Source organism: Mastomys coucha, unplaced genomic scaffold (assembly GCF_008632895.1).
Source record: "Mastomys coucha isolate ucsf_1 unplaced genomic scaffold, UCSF_Mcou_1 pScaffold3, whole genome shotgun sequence".
In the NCBI taxonomy this organism is placed as follows: Eukaryota; Metazoa; Chordata; class Mammalia; order Rodentia; family Muridae; genus Mastomys; species Mastomys coucha.
Genome location: NW_022196909.1, coordinates 14507589 through 14525185, shown reverse-complemented (window position 1 = coordinate 14525185; position 17597 = coordinate 14507589). Strand labels below are relative to the sequence as shown.

The 17597-nt window shown below is 37.9% G+C and overlaps 1 pseudogene; it reads right to left on the bottom strand.

The window, feature by feature from the left end:
* Positions 1–6561: 6561 nt before the first annotated feature.
* Positions 6562–16521, bottom strand: LOC116075423 (annotated as a pseudogene).
* Between the last annotated feature and the right edge of the window lie 1076 nt (positions 16522–17597).

The window sequence follows — 17597 nt, the reverse complement described above, 5'->3', positions numbered from 1 at the left end:
ACCTGGCCTTGGAGACTGCCACCGGGCATGCGCAATGCGCTTACCGGGAGGAAGGGCGTGGTCTCCAGCGCCGCGACCTCGGAGGACCAGTCGTAGAAAATAGATTTGTGGCTTCCTACAGTGACCCTATTTCGCCAAGTCAAGAAGACTGTGTTAGGGAAGCCCCGTGGCATTGTCTTGAGTTTGGACGTTAGACGAGCTCTGACCTGTTACTGTTTTTTGAGTCATTGGTTCCTCTTGTATCTTGTCGCCAATCTCATTTCCATTTAAGTCCCCTTTCTAGTTTTGTGTTCTTTGTTGTTGTTCTACTCACATACTCACCTTTTATGCCTAGGGCCACTACGTGGAACAAATTTCACTGGTATATACATGTGCATATTATTTTCCCCAAGTAAGGCCCTTTCAGTTCTTTTGTTTACTATTGAAGTATGTTTGAACTTCTTTTTTTCTAGTAAGATTTTACAAGTACATGGTTTGTACTTGAAAAATGCTTCACTTAGTTAAGACATTTATTATAGTATAGGGGTTTATTGACAGCTATCTGGACATAACGATTAACATTCTTGTTTTGATGTGTATGGAATGTGTCTATAGGAAAATGTTGATTTTATGTTTCTGTACTTTGTCGTTGAAAATAGTCTGTGAGGCCCGGCGGTGGTGGCGCATGCCTTTAATCCCAGCACTTGGGAGGCAGAGGCAGGTGGTATTCTGAGTTCGAGGCCAGCCTGGTCTACAGAGTGAGTCCAGGACTACACAAGGAAACCCTGTCTCGAAAAACCAAAAAAAAAAAAAAGAAAGAAAGAAAGAAAGGAAGAAAGAAAGAAAGAAAGGAAGGAAGGAAGGAAGGAAGAAAGAGAAAAGAAAGAAAATAGTCTGTGAGAAGAGTTTTGCACACAGACATCACTTAAATTCCTATAAAGATTTTAAAATAAAGATGTCTCATAAAATTGACAAAAAATCGCATTTAGAGGAGTGGAGTAACCCTTATCTGGCAGAACTACAACTGTTAACTAACACAGACCAAAAAGTGGGGATGAAATTGCAAACAAAAGATAATCAGTGTGTTTTGAGCATGACAATCTGCAAAATCTCTGGAATGAGTCCCCTAGCATTTGGAAATTCAGGCTTGAAAAAAAAAAATGAGCTACAAAATGTTCAGTGATTCCATTTGTAGTTGAAGATACATATGGAAGATGAGTACCACTGAAAAACAATGTAGTTGGAAGAGTCCTGAAAATAGAGCCCAACATTTTAAGACATAACTGTCACATAGAGACGATTTGTACCTCATTTGATTGATAATGCAACCTCTATGCTCGTCTACCCAAGTGTTAAACTGTCTTTAGTATAAGTTGTAAAGACAGTAGCTTTTATGAGTAGGATTGTCAACTTGGTGAAATCTAGATTCAACTCTGATCTTGCCTATGTAGGATCATCCTGATTACTCTAATTGATATGGGCCTTAGTTGTGAACAGAGCTGTGACAGGCTAGAACCTGGCATTGTGAGCTAAAATAAGCTCTTTCTCTCTAAGCTTCTTTTTTTGTTTGTTTGTTTTGGTTTTTCGAGACAGGGTTTCTCTCTGTAGCCCCGGCTGTCCTGGTACTCACTCTGTAGACCAGGCTGGCCTCGAACTCAGAAATCTGCCTGCCTCTGCCTCCCAAGTGCTAGGATTAAAGGTGTGCACCACCACCGCCCGGCTCTCTAAGCTTCTTTAGTGAGAGTATTTTATCACTGCAACAACAACGTAGAGAAGGCAGGAAGTGAAGAAGGGAGAAGGAGGGAGGGAGGGAGGGAAAGAGGAAAGGAGGGAAGGAAGAAGGGAAACCAAGACACCATTAGTAAGATACTTGATTTCTCAGAAGCTTAGTGTCTTTATTAATACTATACAGGTATGAAAATCAACTATAAAATTGTAAGGTTTAAATGATATGACACATGTTACAAATGCAAATGCTAGCACCATATACAGGAATCCATAGATAATCAGCACAGGTTATTTTTCCATACTTTCTTCCCTACCAAAACTACTAATGTCTGTGATTTGCCAATCTAGGTTGGATACAACCTCCACCAAATAGGTTGTCTCAGTTTCTCAGGCAGTGTCTTCATGTTCCTTTACATTTCCTTGTCTATATCTGTGGGATGGATATAATCAGCTAACATAAAATGGAGTTTTCTTCCTAGACATTTGTTAGTCTTATGAAGGAGACCCAGATATCGTTTAATATTTGTTGCTCATGTAGAGACCTCCTATTGAGTTGCAATTCCTGGTCTCAGTCATATCTTTTCCTCAGATGAATAATAATTTATATGAGAACTATTGCTTGCTATATCTGGTAATCAAGTGATATGTTAATTATAAAAAGCATGATTTCTATGAACAAGTTTTGGAGAATCTACAATTATGTCATACCAGGAGAGAGGTAGCAGGGGAGAGATTGGTGTCATGAGAATAATTTCTTTTCAGGAAAGAACTTTACACACAAAAAATGATTCATATGGATGCCTACTAGATACTTAAATATGCCATATCAAAAAGAGGAAATTATGTGTTACTAAAAAACTAAACATTTTCAAAATATTATAGAAGCATAGTAAGGTGAGAAATGTCATGCCCATTAACTCTTTCTGTCCTCAAGAAATAAAAATTACAAATAAAGTTGTTTCTGGTTGTATTTATGCCTGCTTTCTTGTTAGAAGCAACGAGAGCTAGTGTACAGCCAACAATCTATGCTATTATAGCTTCAGTTTGCTGCTATAACATTGCAAATTGTGCTTACAATTAGCTTTCTCAGAGCACCCTTTCTCCACTTGTGTTTGTGTTGTCTTGATCTTGGATAACATAAATTTATCACATTTTTTTTTATTATTTTTGGTTTTTCGAGACAGGGTTTCTCTGTATAGCCTTGGCTGTCCTGGAGCTCACTCTGTAGACTAGGCTGGCCTCGAACTCAGAAATTCGCCTGCCTCTGCCTCCCAAGTGCTGGGATTAAAGGCGTGCGCCACCACCGCCTGGCATATTTATCACATTTACTATGGAAAAGATGAAACCTTTCATGCTGTCCATTGACACTCTTGATCACTAATAATGTTGACAACTTTGCTTATCGAACAATGAGGTATACTCTTCTAGATAAAGTTCCTTTTCAAGCCTTTAAAAAAGTTACAGTTGGACTATCTACCTATTTTTATTGATCTGTGGATGGCCTTATATAAATTTTAAGTATGAGTCTTTGAAAAAATATAGTGATAAACTATCATTTTTTGGTCTGAGCTTACTTATTTTTTTTCACATTGTAAATTACCATTCTTCAATCACTACCATGACAAAATTTTAAATTCATTTTAAGTGTCTTATGTAGCACACTTGTCCTTTGAGTTATATGACTTTATTTATTGTTCAAAACTTATTTCCAATCCCAAGATTTAGAACACATTTTCCTCTGTATATTTGCTTCTAAGTCTCGAATTTTAGTTTTCACACTAAATGTTTAAACCATCCATGTATGATATAAGCTAGAAATTCCACCAGAGATATGCTGGTAACCCCAACCATCCCAGAAGGTGGAAATGCCTTGGTGACCAATAGTTAGTCAATAGTTCTCCAGGGAGGGAGCAAGGATTAAAAAGAAAAAGGCAATTAGACAACACTGTAGCATGACCCCAATCAATTCTGAGGTTGAAGCGGGTTTATTTTTTTTCCAGTCTGCTTTTACATCATTCTAAGTACACGCAAAGAATAAGGTAATAGACAAAGTAGTTAAGGAACAAACAAAGCATAGAGGAAGGTCCCATGATTACTGTATTCAGGATCTCAACAAGACCCATCAATATGCAAAGAACACATTCTTCAGCAGTATTTATCTTGAGCCTACTTCCAAGTCCTAGCCCAAAGTTAAATTCCTGCCTGAATCTACTTCCATATCCTAGACCAAGGTCAAATTCCTGCCAAATTCCTAGAAGACAGCCCCAGATTCCTAGAAGGCACTATACCTTCTTGGTATGTAGTGTTTACTGTTTTCCATTGTAAAAATCCCCTCACAGGATGATTTCAAGGAACCAGTGGTTTACTAATATACTTTTGAAATTCTTCAATATTTAGCACGTGGTGAGATGGAAATACTTCTGGTACATGCCTAAGTAAAGTTATATTTTACTTTTTCATATAAATAATACATTTTCCTACTAAAATGTATAGAATATATGGCTTCATCTCATACGTGCAATGCCTCTGCTGTGATAAGTAATTTTTCCACATAGATAGGTGTTTGTTTCTAGACTTTATGTTCTGTATATGAACTGAACTATCTACACTTGTGTCTCATGTATGTACTTTTAATTGTAGCATTTGGAAATTAGTTGTGCTATTTGTAAAGGGACATTTATTCTTTTCTTCAGACATATTTTTGCTGATCTTAGTTCCTTATTTTTCTATGTATATTTTAGGATCATTATCAAATTTGAATGATAAATTACATAGTCACACTAATCATGAGGCCTTGCTCATATTTTAAAAGTATGTCATAAGTATCTGTATGAACTTCTTCATGATTAATAACTTTCTCCATGAAAATACTTAATTTCTGGCTATATAGTACTTTATTAAGTGAGATTGTATTTCTATTGGACAACTTAGTGAGCAATCTTGAATCTCATCACTATTATTAGCCACTCTTAAGTTATTGTTACTAGTCACTCCTAATTATGATAAAATCAACAGGACAATCTTGCTTCTGTTTATTAGTGGTTTAGAATCAGTTGAAGGAAAACTACCCTTAATGTTTTAATTGCAGGAGAATATTATTTCCAGTACCAAAAATGTTCTGGGTGTCAAAGAATGAAATAGAAAACATTCATATACTAGTAAATTTAGGGTCTCAAAGAATAATTGACTAAGATAATGGAGAAAGACAGGTCTTTGTAAGTTTAAGATTTGTGACTTTTGTTGCATGCAAGAAGATGCCTGAATTATTCATAAGAGTTTTTTAAGCTTTTTTTTTTTTTTTTACACTACTCACCAGATAGGTTTCTTTCTGAGATATTTATCAATGCTAAAGTTTTAAATTTTATTCATTTATTTATTTATCTGTTTGTTTTTCAAGACAGGGTTTCTTTGTGTAGTCCTGGCTGTCCTGGAACTCACTCTGTAGATCAGGCTGGCCTCGAACTCAGAAATCCACCTGCCTCTGCCTCCCAAGTGCTGGGATTAAAGGCATGCACCACCACTGCCTGGCTTAAAGTTTTAATTTTAATTCACCAGAAGTACACAAACCACTTTAATTCACTTACTTTATCAGCGGTAATATGGAATGAAATTTCCTTTATTTAAATGGTTGCACACTGGGTCATTGAACACAACAATAGATAAATTTGAAAGATTATTTGTTAGAATAGTAGTGTACAGCAATCTTTTTTACTTCTTGCCTGCTGTTCAGGAGAAATAAAATGAAAATTTATTCAAATTTGAACTTAAACATATAAAAACAACACAAAATACACTTTTTCATTGTATATAAGCTCTTATATAGGAATATAGTTTCTTTAGGTTTTTATTTCCTCATTTCTGAATTTATTTTTTCAGTGTCCCGTACTTTAGGAAATTCATTTTCTTCCTTGTAAAATGTGTTATACCAGAACTTAATGTTCTATGAAAGATAATTTAAGTTTTATTTTTGAACCATGGACCATGCAGCCATTAGGCAATCCTACTGAGCCATTTTTTTATATATATATTTGTTATTTTTGTTTTGTTTTGTTTTGTTTTTCTTCAAGACAGGGTTTCTCTGTGTAGCCCTGGCTGTCCTGGAACTCAACTTTGTAGACCAGGCTAGCCTTAAACTCAGAAATCTGCCTGCCTCTGCCTCCCAAGTGCTGGCATTAAAGGCGTGTGCCACTTTTTTTGTTTTATTTATTATTATACATAGGTATACAGTAGCTGTCTTCAGACACACCAGAAGAGGGTGTCAGGGCACATTATGGGTGGTTGGGATTTGAACTTAGGATCTTCAGAAGAGCAGTCAGTGCTCTTACCCGCTGAGCCATCTTGCCAGCCCCCCCTTTTTTTAAATACAAAAATATTTATTAAGTCATTCAATAAATTAAATGCACAGCTTTTAGAAAACGTAAAGATTTCTATAATAAACAATTTAGAAACTTTTAAGTGTTTCTTATACTTTTAAATCTAATAAAGGAGATGTTTACTGACCTTGTTATTACCAATGAGACATCTCAAAGATGAGGAAAAGGGACTCCAGGATGGATATATTTCAAGCAAAATGCCAGAAAATATCAACAATAATTTGAAAACTTGATTTTTTTTAATTAACTAGTTCATTTTATTTTGCATTGTCAAAAGATTGTCAATTAATGTTCTAAATATATGAATACTTCATTTTCTTAGTATAATCCTAAAATCTTGGAGCACATGCAGTGCAGCGTGCAGCTAGTACCTTTACTTGAGGCAGCTCATAGATTTTGGCTAACAGTAAGAAAGCGTCTTAGTACCCATAGGTTACCTTCACACTTTTATTGGATTTCTGGCTTCCCCTTTCTTCTGGCATCACTCCCCAGGAGACCCAAGCTCCTCCAATTGTTTTCTTTGTGTAGTTTCCAGTTCTTCCAGTCTTTTGCGGAGGAGAGACAGCTAGCTCTCTTTGATGTTGTTCCTCCTGCAGATGAGGGGGAAAGCAGAGTTCCACTCCAGGAACTATGACCGAGGACTGGAAGTTAGCAGGACTGATCGATGCTGTCGGAGGCAATGTTAGGAACCAAAATGAGACTTCGAAATTCATTATATCTTCTCTGTATGTCCTTTAGTCGTTTTTGAAGCCTTGTATATTCTTCAGATGGAACATTTTGTCTATTTAACACCTGGTTTTCTGTTTCTAATTCTTCTTTCTTTGCCTCCAAGACTTCTACTTTCTCCTGCAGTCTCTTCAATTTGTTCTCATGAAGAGATTTTCTCTTTTTCTGAGCAGTTGCTGCTCGCTGTAGTTTTTGTTTGGCTTGATTTTACTTTTCCTCTCTGTCTGTGATACGCTCATGAGGCTCGTGCTTTTCTTTCAACCACTGGATCTGCTTTTCCTCCAGTGTCTTTTCAATGTCTAGTTGGGCTTTCTCAGCTTGGCTCCTTAAATTTCGGCACTCTTGTTTTAGTCTTTCCACCATGTCCTTCAGCATTTGTTTTGAATTCGGCAAGTCGTTCTCTGACTGCTGTCAGTGAGGTCGCATGGATCTGCAGATGACTGATTTGCTGTTTCAGTTCAGAATTTTCAAGTTTTTCTTTATCTGCTTTTTCGTTATTCACAATGTGTTGTTGACGTTTTAACCTAGTGCTCTGCAGTTCCCTGCGGGCTGCCTCCTCTGCCATCTGGGAGGCGCGCAGCTTCTCTTCACATTGCTCCTTTTCAGGCTGCCTCCAGACGTCATGTTCTACCTTCATCTTCTCTAAGTCTGATAATCTGGTCTCAAGTCCTAGCTTTTCGTCTTGTAAGACCACGAGTTTCTGGTACCCTTCTTCCACGGCAGCTTGTACTTTACGGATTAGTTCACGATCTTTTCCCACCAAGAGCGCTTTGTGGTGTTCAACAGTTGACTTGAGAATTTCATTGTCTGACTGCAATCCATTGAGTTCACTTTGGATCTTATTGCTTTCTCTTTCTAGCTCGCTCTTAGCTCTTGCTGCCTCCAGTGTGATGTCAGTTATTTCTAGTTTGTTTGCATGTTTAAGACCTTTCACTTCACTGGTCAGCGGGCTTATTTCTCGGTCAGCTTTACGCAATTTGCTGATCAAACAGGTATTTTGTTCATTGCTTGATTGTAGCTCTTTTCTAAGCGTTCATAGATCATAGAGTGGCATGAGAGAGTTCAAGGTTATGTTCTTTATGAATATAAATGTTTTATGTTACCAATTATGATAAAATATATGCTTTAACATTAATATAAATTAATAGTCTTTTAAGGGAAATTCAGGAGTAGTCCCATGGTGAATGGTATATAATACACAGAAGAGTAAGCTGAGTCATAGGTACTAGAGATGAACTTTTCCTCAGAAGACATTCTAGATCCCCCTCACACAACTATAAATAATGAATCTAGCCACCATGTAGAGTGGGGGTATAATGATTTGAACCTGAGAACAACAGAAAATGGAAATAAGCTGATTTGATAACTATTGTACATATCCATTGAAATTTCACACTGTACCACAAAATGCATAGAGCTATTAAGGTTCAATAAGGTGTTGACAGGTACATAATTATGGAGTTTATGTTAATACTAAGGGTTTCAGTAATAGATTTGTAAAGAACAATATTAACCAGTTTTTCCCAGTATGAGTGAAGTTGCGATATTTAACTTCTGTAACTAATAATTATGTCTGAAATGTGAACTTCTATGTGCCAGTTGTTTAAGTGTTGGAGGATTATTTACCCAAAACAATCTCTTGTTCCTCCCCACAAAAGTGCTTTTTTTTTTTTAAAGAATCCTAGTACAGCTGGGTGATGGTGGCATACGCCTTTAATCCCAGCACTTGGGAGGCAGAGGCAGGTGGATTTCTGAGTTTGAGGCCAGACTGGTCTACAGAGTGAGTTCCAGGACAGTCAGGGCTACAGAGAAACCCTGTCTCGGAAAAAATAAAGAAAGAAAGAAAGAATCCTAGTACATGAATTAGATTCTTAAAAAAAACTTAATACAAAAGTATCCTTCTAAGGTCTCGTAATCCACCCAACTTTATATGAATCTCTCATCAGCTTTAAAAGAAAGTTAAGCCTGGCTTGAAGAATTGAGACCCCAAAGCTCACCCCCAACAGCACATGTTCTCCACACCTATTTCAACAAGGACACACATCCTAATAGTGCCACTCCCTGTGCCTATGCCTACGCCTATGGGGGCTGTTTCTATTTAGACCACCATAAACACAAGAAACAATGTGGAAATGGAAGATTTTTAGGGAAACTAAGTTGCACTTTTTTTTTTTTTGTTTCCAGCTTAGCCTTTAATAACTGAGCCATCTCTCCTGCCCAAGTTCCATTTTATATGGAAGTTATAAATTATACTGCATAATCCCATAATTTAAAGAAAAGTAAAAGACACCTTGACTTCTAAAAAGAAAATGTCTCGATTTGAACAAAATCTGAAAATAGTTTCTGCAGAGATGGCTCAGTGGTTAAGAGCACTTCTTGCTCTTGCAGAGGATCGAGGTTTGATTCCCAGCACCCACACAGGGGTTTATAGCCATCTGTAACTAACTTCAGATCCAGGAATCTAATGTCCACATCTGACCTCCAATGTCACACACACGGTTCACAAATACACATATAGGCTAAACACTCATACAGGAAAAAATAAAATGAATAAATCATTTTTAAAAAAAAAATCTAAAGATAGTTTTAGGTTATATGACCTAAAGAGAGAAAGGGCATATGAGCATTTTATGGCATTCTTCCTAAAGTAATTCAATCCCAAATGTAAATGTTCAAATATTTAATTAAATATTTGAATAGCAAATCAAAATTTCTGTAAGAATAATCCAGAGATTAGAATGTAATAACCCATAGGTGTCACTATTAACTTAGAATTTGAAGATACCACATTGTGATGTGCTTCCTTTCAGTGAGTTTGTATAATAATAATAAAAAAAACTTCAAAAATGAATATGATTTCAAAGGTACAAAAATTCTTCTTTTTACCTTCATTTTATTTTAATGTTAAAATAGCAAAGGAACGATGTTTCTTTCACATAGATTTTCTTTTGCTAAAGACTAAGACATTGTATTCCACAACAACTAGATATTTTTTACACCAGTAAAGTAAACGTTACAAGAATTCATTACATCAGGAGAACCTTCCATAAATTCAGGAAAAGAGTGCATAATAACAGCATAAATCATGACATAGGCCGAGATGCAAACATGGGTCTAATGCTGAATATGCTATTTTCTAAGAATTAAAAAGAGAGAGAGAGCGACAACTATAAAAAATACTAAGGACATTTCCAAAGCAGTTTACATCTTAGTGGCAGTTAGATAAAGTGTTGATGATTTCATGCCAGCAAGATGGCTCAGCAGGTAAAGCCTCTTGTCACTATGGCAACCTAAAACACATGATGCAGGAGAGAATCAGCTAAGCTACTGAAAGTCGTCTTCTAACTCCTACATGTGCGAATGATACCTCTACCCAGACACACGCAGAAAGGCACTCGAGAAAATGGATAAACGTAATTTAAAAATGTCAAAAGGTTTATTGACCTTACATTGAGTTCTACAAAATATAAGATAATCATACTGAAAAACGTATATTGAAATAAAACATTAATTGAACAAAAAAAATTATGTTATAGGAAGAAACTACTCTTTTGCTGTTCACCAAATTTCTGAATTTCTATGAAACATGATATAAGAAGGTCCAGGTTACCACTTGCCCACATAAATATGAACCACTTTTGTAATTTGAAATTTCTAATATCCATATTAAAAAGAATAAAAGGAATGGGTGAAATTACATTTGATAGCATATTGAGTAAACATACTTCTGATTCTCATGCACTTTTCCATACTTCGTTCATTCTGTTGTCTGCAAATCCTGCTTCTTCATATGGTGAGTCTTTGAATCTATGCAGAAAGCTCTGAAGTGGGTGCTCAAGGGCTGTGGGGACTCTTCTCCAGTTTGTTCCTACTAGCTCTCCATGCAGAAACAGATGAACTAAACTTATTAGATGGGAATGTTTCAAGCACATAGTCAAATCTGGAACGAGGCTGCCTTTGCTTAAGTGTTAGTCCACTCCAGATTAACTTGTGTTTGAGGCAACAGATTCCATTTCCTGAGTTTCATGTTACCTTATTTATATATTTATATGAAAAAGGTTCAAAAGTATATACACAGATTAGTGTCTGACCCAAGGGAAATGTTCTCTCAATGATGATCTTTGCACCAGGGTTCTCCCTTTCTTTGGTCCCTTTTTATTAAATTCCATCTCATTTTCTTAATCTTTTGAATTATATATCCAGCTGTTAGATAAAGACTTCCATATAGTATTTTATTTTTCAGTATAAATTGTTCTGTGACAGGATAGCAATTTCAGATGATTCTAAGTGACAATGCTACAAGCGAATCACATTTCTACTTTATGTTAATTTAAGAAAGTACACCTGTCTGTTGTTAAAGGAGTCCCTCCCTCTCCATATTTCTTTCTCTTTTGCCTGACTTCCCTTTCCTCCTTCCTTCCCTGCTTCCTTCCTTCCTCCCTCCCTCCCTCCCTTCCTCCCTTCCTTCCTTCCTTCCTCCCTTTCTTCTCTCCTTCCTTCCTTCCTTCCTTCCTTGTTTCCTTCCTCCCTCCCTCCCTCCCTCCCTCCTTTCCTTCCTTCCTTTTCCCCTTCCTTCCTTCCTTCCTTTCTTATTTCCTTCCTTCCTTCTCTCCCTGTATCTGTCTTTCTATTTCTTTCTCTTATTTCATCTCATCGTATCTTACTTTACTTAACCTTATTAAGAACCTACCTACACTCAAGAAGAAAAGGAGACTGAAACATGTATAGCTGATCTTATGTCAGTGAGAGCATAGTTGCAGAATGACTAACTGAAACATTATCATTTTGTTGTCTTTTTTTTTTTTTTTTCGAGAGCTGAGGACCGAACCCAGGGCCTTGCGCTTGTTAGGCAAGCGCTCTAACACTGAGCTAAATCCCCAACCCCAACGTTATCATTTTGAAAGACACAAAATAGACTACTTCCTCATAAATAACTTTCTTCTACAATGAGAAAAGCCTTCCCAGGTGCAGCCTGACCCTCCTGCCCCTTGCTTGCCACATTCTTCTGTAGGCCCAGTGCCAAAATCATGTTACATGTTACTTCTTAAGCCACTGGCTGGACATAGGAACCTCTGACAAGCTTTCTTATGTGCACTCTCACACAGGCACAGCCTTGGATCACACCAGGACACATTCCAGGTCTCCTTGAGGCCCACTTCGCTAATCTAGACACTACTCCTTTCTTAAACAAATTTTATAAATGTATTGTCTTCTCAACAATAAAAAGTACAGCAAAATACTATTCTATATAAATTATATATATTAAACATGCTAAAATCAGAGGGTTAGAATTTATTGTCACAATAATTAAGATGAGTCATAATATATTATATTGTTATAAATCAGGAAATCTTTTCTAGGAAATAAATTCTTTGGACTGTATCAAAGCTAACTTGCATGAATTTTTCATTTTTTTTTTTACAGTAAAGTTGCTTAAGCTTGAGGATAAATTGTTAGCCATGGTGACACTATACATCTTAATTACTTAATAATAATTTTTAATTTTGAGAAGTTACTTTGTACTGTGGTAAATAATCCTATCAAAGACCCCCTTTTGACCTAGGGCAGCATTGCAAGAAGAGTCATCAAACATGCTCAGCTATTAAAAACATGTCTCCTATATAGGTTGAAGTGCTGTGGTATCATCTACTCGCCCTATATTCAAAAGACAATCACTCCCAAAAATATTTTGATTCTATGTTAGGGAAAATAAGTAAGCAAAATGTTCACCACTAGAGTTGGTGATGTGTATATCATATTTAAAATTTTCCATTAGTGAAATATCAGTAGTGTGTGTCCAGTGTTTTCTTACTAGGAGTCACACTGTGCAATACCTTTCTTGAGCTATTATAGCCGGCAGCCAACTTGGTCATCAGGAATGATAGAGACTTGAAGCCGGGCGGTGGTGGTGCATGCCTTTAATCCCAGTGCTTGGGAGGCAGAGGCAGGCGGATTTCTGAGTTCAGGGCCAGCCTGGTCTACAGAGTGAGTTCCAGGACAGCCAGGGCTAAAAAACAAAAAAACAGGGCTGGAGAGATGGCTCAGTGGGTGAGAGCACTGACTGCTCTTCCAAAGGTCCTGAGTTCATATCCCAGCAACCACATGGTGGCTCACAACCACCTATAATGAGATCTGACACCCTCTTCTGGTGCATCTGAAGTCAGCTACAGTGTATATGTATAATAATAAATAAATTAAAAAAAAACAAAAAACCAAAAAACCAAAAAATAAATAAAAGAAGAGACTTGGTGGGTTTCTGATGAGTAGCCAGCAGTGCCTAACTAACACTTACCATTGCAAACTGGTTGGTAGTTCACAAATTAGAGAGGAAAAAGACTGAATTAAACCTCTTTAGGTTAAACATTACGTTTCCCCTGCGCTTTAGTATTGGGGGTTATCCATCAGAGGAGATTGCTCAGACGTGGTTTAAGTCAATAGGAAGTATTAGTTGGCCAGTGATGACTCCACTGGGTGTTTGCAGTCCCAATGGAGTGCTGAGGTGTTTTTCAGGGTGATATTTTAAGCATAGAAACTATGTTTTGGGTTAACATATATTGGTTAACAAGAACAGCTAGCCAGAAGTAGAACTAACGAAGCTAAAAAGGCAGGGTTAGTATATTCTGAGACTTGCCCAGAACTATATGGACTTTGATGGATTAGGCCTTCATTTCAGTTTTGGCAGGTGGCATTGTCTATGTGCTGAGTTTTGTAGCTTGAATAATATTTCCATCAAGGAGTCAGATATGCTAAGATCTTGTGGCCTACTAAGTCTGTGCCCTATTATATTTAAACCTAATGTCTCATTGAGTGAGGATTGCTTCAGAGATTATGGTATGTCCCATCCACTATGTCTGGAATTTGACCTGACTGGTGCGGGTGTGAAGGAATGGAGAAAGAACACATACGCAGACATTATGGAGAAAAGCTTTGTCAGGTGGGCTATGTGCACTCTGATGCTGTGGCACTGACTACTCTGACAGCCAAGGATGCTCCCTATGTTTATGATGTATAGCATGGAAGGAAAGATTGAGCTAATCTCAGGAGAAAGTCTCTGTGGGTGAGTGGTCTCAGACTGTAATCATTCAGGATGAATGATTACAGGAACTAGTTTTTACACACAGTCATCAATCATTCATAAGGACTCATGTCCTCATGTCTGTCCAGACTGTCAACATTCATACTCTGATGCTAGAGGAAAGTTTTGCCATCCCTCTGAGCTGAGAAAGGCTTTGCCACTTCCCATGGGTCTAAGACATTGGTAACACTGCTCATGTGTGTTGGCTAGTTGTATGTCAACTTGACAAAATGTAAGACTATCTAAGGAGAAAGAATGTCAATTTAGAAAATGTCACCTTAAGATCTAGTTACAGGCAAGCCTTTAGGGGACTTTCTTAATTTGTGATTGATGTGGGAGTGCCCAGCCCATTGTGGGTTGTGCCGCAGCTGGGCTGGTAGTTTGGGGTGCTGTAAGAAAGCAGACTGAGCAAGCCATGGGGAGCAAACCAGTAAGCAGCGCCTCTCTGTGGACTCTGCATCTGCATTTGCTTCTGACTCCAAGTTTCTACCCTGATTGCCTTCAGTGATGAAAATATGTGTAAGCAAAATAAACCCTCTCCTCCCCATGATGCTTTTTGATCATGGTGTTTTGCCAAGGTAATAGAAACTCTACCTAAGACGTCATGTCAAACAATACTTTACTCAGGAATTCATCTGCACTGTATACATTCACTTAAGAGTTCTTCAGCTCCTCACAATGATACATGAAATTCCTTTCCACTTTCTGTATCTGGTTTTGTTTGTTTGCTCAGTTTATTTTCAGCCAGTCCTGTTTAATTCTATCCTAGGTCTCTGGGATATCCTGCCTCTGGTTTCTGGTCATCCAAGCAATGTCAGGCATGGGCTTCTTCTCATGGCTTGAGCCTCAAGTTGGACCAGTCATTAGTTCACCATTCCCACAAGCCCTGCTCCATCATTACTTCAGCACATCTTGCAGGCAGGACAAATTGTAGGTCAAATGACTTGTGGCTGAGTTGATGTCCCAGAAGCACCCCTGGTCTGTTGCCTAGTAACAGAAGATGGCTGATTCAGGCTCCATATCCTCCATTACTAGGAGTCTTTACTAGGGTCACCCTCGTAGATTCCAGGGAGTTTCCACTGCACTGGGTTTCCACATTGGCCCTGAAATGCTCCCCCCCCCAAATTTTAGGCATCTCTCCTAGTATTCTCTTCCTCAATGCCTTCTCCCATCTGACTCCTCCTGTTCTCATTCCAACCCACCCCAAGTCCAACCACCAAATCTATTCTATGTGATTTCTGATTTGTACGCAGGGCATGTGAACAAGTGTTCGTTCACCTCTGAGAAGGCCTCAACAGTCCAAAGAAACCACTCACCTAAATCTACCTTGTGAATCAGTGAGTGTGACTGCAGTTACGGAGAGGAGCATGGGTAGCTCATGGGTAGCTACATCACTGATAAGCCCACTCCTACATGGTTGATGACTCCATTAGCTGCATCAATGGAGTCCTATGCGTATATTGCTGCCGTCCATGCCAAAGTGTTTACCAACAATTGGTTACTGATTATGTAACCTTGGGGAAGAGCTTATGGGTGTTGGAAGTTTCCCAAACTACCAGAGATCAGTGGGGTTCCCTCCTCCGTCAAGGAGGAAGCATTTCAACTTGGGCACATACCTACACAATAATGGAGAGAAGACTGTTAATTGATACTTCTTGCATTTTTATAGGTTTGCTTGGCATGTAACCATTATTTTCTTGATGTATTCAGTTATGTTTATGTCAGATTTCTCAATTATGACTTTTACTATACTGCTTCCTTATTTATTCTGTTAAGGGTAAAATAAAGAAGCAATTGCCCAACATCTTCGGTATTTATTATTATTCCTGATTTCTTTTAATTTCCTTAAAGTATCATTTGCTCTGAATAGTTTAAGAGTTTGTATCCTTGCACTGCTTGCCTCATCTTCTGTTTATAATATTTAGCCATTTCTAAAGAACAATTTCATACACCATTCATATTCTCTTCTGATAGTCTCATCTCTCTCTTAATATTCTTTTTTAAAAGGATTTTATTTATTATAAGAGTACACTGTAGCTGTCTTCAGACACACCAGAAGAGGGCATCGGATCCCATTACAGATGGTTATGAGCCAACATGTGGTTGCTGGGAATTGAACTCGGGACCTCTGGAAGAGCAGTCAGTGCTCTTAACTGCTGAGCCATCTCTCCAGCCCCCTCTTTTAATCCTCTTATTCACAAAATGTGCTCTGTGTTGACCCCTGATAGTTTGCTGTAGTTTATTGAGTAATGTTTTGGATTAGATTTTCCAAGAAAAGGCTAGGAACAAGTTTCTTTGACATCTAGCTTTAAAAACAGTTTTTATTTATTTGATATATTTGAGGGCAGTAATGGGGCTGGGGATAGCATTGCTGGATCACATCATTTTGTCTTGGTGACTTTTAATGTGTCTACAAATCACTTGTTTGTGTGTGTGTGTGTGTGTGTGTGTGTGTGTGTGTGTGTGTGTGTTTTCTTCTGTTTTATCAAGTATTTCTGAAGAGGACCCTTCTGCTATGTAACTATTCTCTTTTTAGAACCATTACATTTATTTGTTTACTCACTTGAGTGCAGGTGTGCCACAGAAGGTACGTGGAGGCCAAAGGACAACCTGAGGGAGTTGGATCTCTACCTCTAACATGTTGGTCCCAAGTTTTGAACTCAGGCCATAAGATTTGGTGATGAGGACCTTCAAAGACACCTATCTACTCATCCACTAAAGCTGAGCTTAGTTTCTTCTCCAAGACCGAACACCTTGCTTATGGGCTGTCTCACCTTCAATATTAATATTAAATTTCAGTACTTATGCCTTATGATATGTGTGTGTAGTTTGATGTGACACAAGCTTCATTGCTGTGTTGTTATTTTGTAATTGTTTATCACAAACTAGACTCAACTTGGAGACAGTGACCCTATTGTGACTCTCAGTGTTTAATCCCTAAGTTAGGAAAATTAGGACTTATGTTACACAGTGGACAGAACCCTAGAGCCATCTGAAAGAGCCTACCTCCATCAGACTGACTGTAGGCTAGTCTGTGGGGCACTCTCCTAATAAGGGCTGAGTCCACTGTAGGGAGTGACAACCTTGGGTAAGTGGTCCTGGGTGGTACAGGAAAGCAAGATGCAAGCCACAGAAAGCAAGCTAGTAAACAATGCTCCTCTGTTGTTTTGTTTCAATTTCTGCCTCCAGGTTCCTGCCTTGAATTCCTGCTATGACTTCCCTTTATGATGAACTATAATCTACAAGTTGAAATAAACCCTTTCCTCCCCAAGCTCCTCTTGTTTATGGTGCTTATCATAGCTTCTAGAAGCATCAAAAAACACACTTTCTACTTGAAGGAAAACAAATTTAGTATGAAAATCTCTGAGATATATGAGATCTTAATCATTATGTTCTTAATCACACCAATCTATATTTTCTGAGCTGAACTGGTGTGTTTCAGCCATGTCTATCTAAGTGCTTTTCAAATTTCCTAAAACCATTAAAACACATTTGTGTTTAGGAAGCAAACTCAGACATAAATCATATATATTGCTCAGTTGGTAAAGTACCTGCTTAGTAAGTATAAGCACCTCTACCTCCGTTTGATTCCCAATAACCTTGTGGAAGTGGGAATGTGGCTGCATTGTTTATAAACTCTTCGGTGCTGTAGTGAAGAGATGGGAAGGCTGCTGGAGCTCAGTGTTCAGCAGTCTACTCAAATCAAGGAGCCACAA